The 9,526-nt window shown below is 33.0% G+C and overlaps 1 pseudogene; it reads right to left on the reverse strand.

The window, feature by feature from the left end:
* Positions 1 to 6,510: 6,510 nt before the first annotated feature.
* Positions 6,511 to 7,455, reverse strand: LOC106836530 (large ribosomal subunit protein uL1m-like; annotated as a pseudogene).
* Between the last annotated feature and the right edge of the window lie 2,071 nt (positions 7,456 to 9,526).

Here is a 9,526-nt window from a genome sequence, read left to right on the forward strand (position 1 = left end):
TCTGATAAATAACATATTGAAATGAATTATCTTATTAACTACACAGGGTCAGGTCATATGTTTGAGCAATTTACCGTGAAAATTTCTCTTATTTCTCAAAATATAAGATAGGTAATGTATATATTATCCTAACTCCATGCTAATTTATGTGGTCCAAATTTGCTATCTGCTATGTCATATTATCCCAAATCTGAAAGGAATACCCACGTGACTCAAAGTTTGCAAATCTTTGTTTAGATTTGGTTGAATGTATAATTTAATTCCAATTTCTTATGTACGTTAAATTGCAAACGATGTCTTAAAATGTTTTACACATTTGCTTGTATATTCTCTCAATTTTTGCTTAACATGCCTGAGGCAAAAATCAAGGTTAAAGAAATTTACTGAATGTTGTTAAAGACTTGATCTGCTTCTAATTATTTCAAAAGATTGTTTTGTACTCTAATCCGCCTTAAAGATCTGTTTATTCAAAAGAGGCTTCGCTTATTCTTTCATTCATCTAATAATTTCTGAATTTCTGTCTGTCTGTATTGTGTCAGGTCATTTATCCAGGTAGTGGGGACAGATGTAAAATAATACATAGTTCTGTATTTTTGAGAGTATTAATATAATGGGGGACTCAGTTTATAAGAAGAAAAAGCACAAGATATTGTAGAGAGAAAATGAAAGGAAATACACAAATAACTGTAACATCATGTTAGGAAAGAAGCACCTCAGAGTTAATGAGGATAAAAGGAGGGAATGAAAAACAACTTGAAAGAGAAGAGGTGTGTAAAGACTTAAAAAGAATATGTGAAGAAAGGAAATAAAAGGTATATACATATTGGAAAGGAAGAAACAAAACTGTCTTTGTTTGCACATGACATGATTGTTTTTGTAGAAAATTACAGTCAACAAAATAACTCCTGGAACTAGTAAGTGAGTATAGCAAGGTTGCAGTATACAAGGATATTTGTTAATATACAAAAGTCAATGGTTTTCTTATACACCAGCAATGTAAAACTGGAATTTGAAATTAAAAACACAATACTATTTACATTAACACCAAAAAATAAAATATTTAGGTATAAATCTGAAAAAGACAAATCTATGTGAGGAAAAACTACAAAACTCTGAAGAAAGAAATAAAGAATTAAATAAATGGGGAAACATTCTAGGTACATGGGTAGGAAATCTCAGTATCATTAAAATGTTAGTTTTTCCCAACTTGATCTATAAATTCAAAGCAATACCATCAAAATCCAACTAACATATTTTGTGGATATTGACAAAGTGATTCTATAATTTATATCGAGAAGAAAAAGACCCAGAACAACATGACTTCAATTGAGACTCTCTATAAAGATAATCAGGACAGTGTAGTATTGGTGAAAGAATAGACAAAGAGATCAATGGAAGATAATAGAGACTCCAGAAATAGACCCACACAAATATTGTCAACTAATCTTTGCAAAGGAGCAAAGGCAATCCAATGAAGAAAGGATAGTCTTCTCAACAAGTGGTACTGGAACAAGTGGACATCCACATGCAAAAAAAATGAATCTAGACAGAGACCTTACAACTTTCACAAAAATTAGCTCAAAATGGTTTATTGACCTAAACATAACACACAAAACTATAAAACTCTTAAAAAATAATATCGGAGAAAATCTAAGTGACCTTGTGTTTGGCAAGGACTTTTAGATAACAACACTAAAAGCACAATCAATGAAAGAAAATATGTGAGACTTCATTAAAATTTAAAAATTCTGCTCTATGAAAGACACTCTTAAGAGGATAACAACACCAGCCACAGGCTGGAAAAAATTATTTGCAAAGCACATATCTGATAAAGGACTATTATCTAAGTATATGAACTGTTAAAGCTCACCTATAAGAAAACAAAGAACCTGAATAAAAAATGCCAAAAGATTTGAACAAAAACTCCACCAAAGAAGATATACAAATGTCAAATAAGCATATGAAGCTCAACGTCATGTGTCATTAAGAAATGACAAATTAAAAAACAATAATACTCCACTACCCACTTATTAGAATGGCCAAAATCTAAAACTGATACCACCAAATGCTAGTGAGGATGTGCAGCAACCAGAACTCCCAATATTTGCTGGTGGGAATGTAAAATAATTCAGACACTTTGGAAGACAGTTTGACAGTTTCTTTCAAAACTAAATATATACTCACTATGTGATTCAGCAATCACACTCTTTGATATTTACCCACAGGAGTTGAAAGCTTATGTTCACAAAAAAAAATATGCACAGGGAAGTTTATAACAACTTATTCCAAATTGCCAAAACTTGGAAGCACTCAAGATGTCCTTCCATGGGTGAATGTATAAACAAATTGTGGTACATCTAAATAATGAAGTATAATTAAGCAATAAAAAGAAATGAGTCATGAAAAGACACGGAGGAATAACGAAAAGACATGGAAGAATCTTAAGTACATATTGCTAAGTGAAAGAAGTCAACCTGAAAAGGCTACATACTGTGTAATTCCAACAATAAGACATTCTGGAAAAAGTAAAACTATGGTAACAGTAGAAAGATCAGTGGTTGCCAGGAGTTTAGTGGGAGGGAAGGAGAGAGGAAAGAATAGGTTGGGCACAGGGGATCATTAGAGCAGTGAAATTATTCTGTATCTACTATAATGGTGGATAAACGCCATTATACATCTGTCAAAACCTATAGAATGTACAACACAAACAGTGTACCCTAATGTAAACTATGGGCTTTATTTAATAATAATGTATCAACATTGACTCATTTTAGCAAATGTACCACACTAATGCAAGATGTTAATAATAGGGGAGAACATGTGATGGGTGGGGGTGTGGTATACAGTAACTCTGTGCTTTTCACTCAGTTTTTCGGTAAACATAAAACTGCTCTAAAAATAAAATCTATTAGTTAAAGAAAATAAGAGAATAAATGAGCTGGACTTTGAGGGTGTAGACACCTGAGTAGAACATTTCTCCTTTCTGTACAAAACAACTACAAAAAAAACAAGGGAAATCTGCATATTCTTAACTTTTCTTGAATCCTTCAGAAAGCTAAAGTTGCAGGACAGACAATTGAGCCTAAATATAAGGAAAGACAGGAGATTCCAAAAGGAGATAAGAGAGAAACACTTGTTTACCTGTGGCAGATGCTGTTGAACGTTGGTAAAAAAGAATTCAGCCACATTTTTTAAGGAATTGCTAAATGTGGCGTAGCAAGAAAACACGAATCTCTGGAGGCTGAAGACATTAGAGGACTTTGCACTCATTCACAGGTTCTTTTCCATTAATTTCACAAGTGCTCTCAAAAAAGATAATCATGCCATTTGCAACAACAAGGATGGACCTTGAGGGTATTATGTTAAGCAAAATAAGCCAGACAGAGAAAGACAAACACCATGTGATTTCATTCAATTTTGGCATCGACTCCTCCCACCCTTCAACATCTGGTTCTTTCTAGACTTGGTTACTCCTCTTTATGAGAGAAAATTTGTTTCTGCCTGAACATTAAGATGCTTACTGATGTTCTGATCTGAGTATTCTCTTTATTCCAATAGTCCTCCCACCTATTGCAAAAGTCCTCTTCTCCCTCTTGTAATTGTCCTCTTGAATAAAGTCTCTTCTTGATGAGGATTATTTTAGGCTGGTTACTTTTAAAAACTGCCATGGGAAGGAGGCTCCGAGGAGTGGAATTAGCTTGCCCTTTGATGAGAGACATTTCCATTTGTGGAGGAAGTCTCCATCTGTGGGGAGTGTCTCCCTGTCTGCACTAGGAGGAAGGGGGAATGGCCTTATCTCTGGAAACTCTTAATGGGGAAGGCAAGGACTTAAGTTGTTTACTGTCTGGTAACCTCATGTAACTGACCCCCCCACCACCAAAATCCTCCTTTGTCTTTAGCTGAAGATACTATTTAAGGTGGTGGCTTCTGCCATTTACTTAATCCAGTTTGATTCTTATCTAAGTTATAGGACCACCCTATAACCAGACCCCACCTGCACTGATACCATTTTAACATTTTTTTTTTTACATATTCTTTCCTTTGTCTTGTAAAGAGATAACTCACATACCTATGCCTTAAATTTAGCCGTACTCTCAACTCATGTTTGCAGCAGCAGCTCCTCCTGCCCATGGGTCCTGTCCCCATGCTATTCCACACTATTCTCTACATAAAAGAGCACTACTGCCAGACCTTGAGAGTCCAAGAAATCTTTCCTTCGACTCTTTGGCTCGCCAACCCTGCATCATTTCAACTCAAGTCTGGATTAGTTTTGTATTTGACCGTGTAAAGCATCACTCTCACTGCCGTCAATCAATAGGCTAGGAAACTGTCCCCCAAACTCCATGGACACATGGTTACAAAGCAGTGCTATTAGCAGTAGTACTAACACTATTTCAGTCTATTTTGCGCCATGTGTATATGTAGGTACTTGAGCAAAACAGCGCAGGAAAATGACAAGCCTCTTGGAATTAACTTTTACAACACAGGGGACAAAAGAGAAGAGTCCAAAAACAATAAGAAACTGAAAAAGACGTAGACAAGAAATCTGAAAGCCTGAACATGGGAAGAATTTTAATTCTAGGGAGAATATACTAGATAGTATTTTTATAATATGAAACTTTCCCTTTCCAAAGGAGTAAAGTGAGAGGAGATATTAAAAAAAAAAAAAGCGTAATTGACTAACCCTATTAAATATTTAAACTTTAAAGATAAAGACTCCAAAAATTATCCAGGCAAAGAAATATTAACAAAAATAGAGAGATATCATATCTAAAATCTCCCTTCTATTAATAAATGCCAGGAGACAATGAAATATTTTTCTCACTGTGTAAAGGCAACATTACAATATTCAAAAATATGATAGAATTGAGAAGTATATCACCTTTTTATATATATAATGTAATAACAGAAAATGCAATAGAAGTCACACAAATGAATAGAACATTTTAGAGGAAAATAGTTTAGAGCATTAAAATTGATAAATATATAGATGTAACCCAGTGTTTGAATTAAATATGTATCTAAATGATCACATTTTTCCTTAGAAGATATTATGTAAATGATTTACTTTTAAAAGTATAAAGAGTATAACCCCAATTTAATTCATTCTGAGAATTCAAAAGAGAGGAAAATATAATTCGTTTATCAATTTTTATCTTTTTTTAGTTCAGTTTGTGTGGGAAACACTTTAATGTATTGTAAGAAGAGAAAAAGCATGTCTATCTTGCATATCACAGAATAAGAAAATCCCAGAATCATATTTGATCTATATGGGTAGGAGAAGAAACTAAGGTGATAAAAGACATACTAAATCATGCAGATATGTAAATAGACACAAAAAGACTACATTTCATATTTTAAAGGCAAAAAATATGAAGATTGTGTCAAAAAATGTTACAAATATTCATTCCTTATAAAATTCTTAACACAAAATAAAATGCTAGAAATAAAGAATGGCCAAAAATATATGATTTAAAAGTGAAGCAAATTATAACAATGGGAAGAAAATATAAAGTGTTATACTAGAAATAAAAACACGAAATGAGGCAAAAGGAGAAATTTAGTTTATCTACAAATCACAGCTACTATTTAAGTGAAAAACCCATGTCTTTACAAGCACAAACATATATAGCATCAAAATAAGCAAATCAAGAAATTTTATAATTATCAGGAAGTATTGATAGATACAGAAAATGAAATATAATATTTTAACGCTCAATTCATAATATACTCCAAAATAGAAGCTGGACACACTGTTTTCTAAATTCAAATGCAATAAAAATGGAATTGTAAAATAAACTAGACAGCATAAAAAGTAAGTTAAAAATATCCTTCTCTTACATATCTATTGGTTCAAAAAGCCTTTGTATAAAATTGTATAGTTGAGAAAAGCACATAAATATTATGGGGTCTGACCTAAATTTACTTAAAAAGAACTACATGGAATAGCTTTTTTGAAAAGCAAATGGGTCCATCGACATATAAATTATTTTAAAATAATTTTTAAACAGTTGGAAAGCCGGGAAATGCATTTATGGAGCTGGTGATATGTTCGATTTTCAATCCTCACAAAGGCTTCACAGATCAAGAAAAAAAAAAGGAATGATAAAGTAAGTTCTCTTGTGTTATTAGATATAAAATCCTAACTAAATTAAGTGATGCTCTTAAAGATAAATCCATCACAACTGATGGAGGTTTACCTAATGAATTATTTAATGTTAAACAAGTCCCTTCTTCAGTGATTTTTTTTCCTCACAATTTCAAAACATCAACAAAATAAGTGTTGACATTATGGTCCTTTTCAATATAGTGACCTTTTTTTAAGGTTCAGACACAGAAAACTTTATTTTTTTATTTTCAAATTTGTTGTAACTTTTTTTGGTGTTAAAATTCACTTTCAAAATATGGTGATCAAGAAATTACATGATGAGAAATATAAAAATTATGCAGTTTTATCATTTTCTCTTTTCCTCCTTAATCCACTGAAAGTAATTTCACAATTCAACACTTTTAGGCAGCAACTTTTTTACTTTCTTTGGTTTCTGCTTGTTTAGGCAACAATGACTCCATCTTTAGTAACAAACCTTCACTTGAAGTATGCAGGAAAGTGTATACCACAAAGGATCCCAAACTCAGAGCTTCTGTCCTACAAACTTCATTGATAACTGCTTGCACATTGGCAGCTGTCTGGTCACTTGATCCAATGTTGCTATTTTGGTTTCTAGAAAGTTCTCCGTTTCTTCATATACCTTAATTTCACGCCCAGTTTTAAACAATTCTTGCATTTGGTGAATGTCAAGGTCAAAGGAATTTTGAATAAATTTTGAAAAATCTTTTATCAGTTTCTTTTCTAATGGATTAATCTCTGACGTTATTTCTAAACAGATACATAAACGTCTACATGAATTTCATCATGCAAAATCCTCTGAATCAGATTAGTTCTTTCTGCAAAGGCACCTCTGTTTTCTTCTGCTGTTTTAATCTCTGATGCATTTCCTGTAGATGTAGCAACTTTATTGATTTCTGATGTGAATGGGTATGGAGAACTAAGAACAGTGGCAAATGGCTCCACTTTTATCTTTTTCTCAAGTGAAATATTCAGTGTCAAATCAAGATAAACATCTTGTTTTGGATTAACAAAGTCCAGAATTTGAAAATTTTTAAGTATGTGAATAGATTTCTTCACCTCATATATCTGCCACAGGTACAAGTGTTTTAAATTGACATCCTCAGGATCATTTTCCATATAGTGATATGACTTTATTTTTTTTATCTCATCTCTTTTTTTTATCTGATGCTTTCCCCTTGTTTGGTTGAGGAACAACAGTAAAACATGTGTTGGGCACTTGAACATTTACAGAACAAAGATAAAGAGATGTCTGATAAGCCATCTTGGAAAGACCATGCTTTTGATGATGTATCAAGACTACCAAGGCATTTTAAGGCTACCATCATGTTGATCATTTTGGATTATATTGACCTATTATGATGTTTTTTTTTTCAAATTTGCCAAAGCAACGATCTCTTTATCATAGATTCCAATTATAACTCTATTTTTTATTATATAGAAATTATGAAAAAAATCCAGTTTAAAAACAATCTATTTTCTTCTCTCTATATTGATGGAATAGATTGAGGATGTGGCTGATTTGACAGATTTTGTGTAACTTGATAATTCAAATAATTTCTATCAGAACTGACACCACATTTCTCAGTGCTCTAGCCATCTCTAAGGAGCTTTTGAAGTTAAAAAAACAAAAAGTATGGCTAATATTAGTTACTCTGCTAGTGTTCTCTCTGTTAGCAACACTATGTAGACATTTAAACTACATGATAACAGAAAAATAATTGGATTTCATTCTCACATTGCCATGAAATTGTGTTTCTTTTATCTTGTAGGCTATACTTGCTACTGTCACTTTTACTGAAGCTCATGTTCTGAGTCTCACATTGTACATTTTGAAAAGCAAAGAATAGACTAGTGTTATGATAAGAGGATGGTAAGAATGGATCACACTAGAGGGGAATGTATTGTTTAATTGGATAACATGTATTATTGGAACATAATTTGGTAACTAATGTGTTTAAAATTCACACACACACATACACACATATTTGTTGTTGTCTTTGGAGAAGAACAAAACCATGCAACTGTTTCTGGGGGAAAAGTTACTCTACTCTCTTTAAAGGATTTATTGTATTCATTTTAATTAAATCAACACTAAAATTAAAGTTTCATTCTTTCTTCCTAATTTTCCTTGAGAAATGGCCCCCAAAGCCCCTAAGTTAGTAGTTTCTACTCCTCTAACTTGTGATGAATTTATAATGATCAGCTCAGAGAAAGTCTTTCTCTTCATTACCTCATATGAAGAATTAAATTCTTCTTGGTTGACCCAAATCAGTTTCAAATCTTGACTTTTGTACTTATATATTAAAAATCATCTTGCTTCTTATAAACATAGTTTTAATTGTTTGGTTTCTCCCTCTTTTCTGTAAGTTATATACCATTGTTGTCACTTAAGAATTCAAGTGCAGTGTGTGTACTAACACTGACTTTGGTCATAAGCAATATGTAATATCAGTGAAGCCACTCACCATAATAATAAGAAACCAACGAGCAAGAACCCTGTGCAGTATCTCCTAGCAGCATGAACTGACTTAATAGCACACCAACAACACAAAATCGCTTGAATTGTTAAAATAAGACTTGGTCATTTGTCTTTTCCCCATTAAACTTAAAGTATCTTGGAAGTCGATGATTAGAACGAGGAAGGGAGCAAAAACTGTAATAGTTAGGGCCGATGAATAAACCTGCATTCCAGTTTTAATACCAAGCCAAGGATGACTGAGTATTCAGCACATGCATAATTATTAACCTCCGATGAGAGGGTGGGGAGATGGCCCTCAGAGCTGCCTCTTTCTGTGCTTCTCACAGTACTAGAAATGGCTTAACCCATAAAACACATTTTCCTCTAGACAGAAAAACCTCTTAAATCCATCTATCTTTTCCGTAGTTCAGATTTCTTGTCTACATTTCATTAGGCTTGTTTCCCATACTGTTTTAGGGGTGTTTGTGAGGCTTATTGCTTGAAAGACTTCACTTAAAAAAAAAAACTCACTTTATCTGGGAAGATTCTGTTCCTTTTCTTGTTCCAATTATAGCACATAGGATTTCACAGAGAGATACTTTTTATTCCACCACTAGGGTTATAATTCTCTTTTTCATTTTATGAATAACGGAACTGTCAATGAGAAAGTAACTTTTCCCATATTAGAAATACTACAAAAACAATGAAATAAATCACCCTCCACCATTTGCACTTGCTTTTAATCTTCTAAGGCAAGGTTTCTGAACGTTCACTATTGACATCTTGGACCAGATGATTTTTTTGTTGTGGGAGGCTGTCCTGGGCACTTATTTAGCAGTATCCCGGGTCTCTACCCACTAGATGCCAGTAGCACCATCACACGCCCAGTGATGGCAATCAGGAATGTTTTGGAGATTCCCCATTTCTGTTGTGTCTGC

The sequence above is a fragment of the Equus asinus genome, chromosome 18 (assembly GCF_041296235.1).
Source record: "Equus asinus isolate D_3611 breed Donkey chromosome 18, EquAss-T2T_v2, whole genome shotgun sequence".
In the NCBI taxonomy this organism is placed as follows: Eukaryota; Metazoa; Chordata; class Mammalia; order Perissodactyla; family Equidae; genus Equus; species Equus asinus.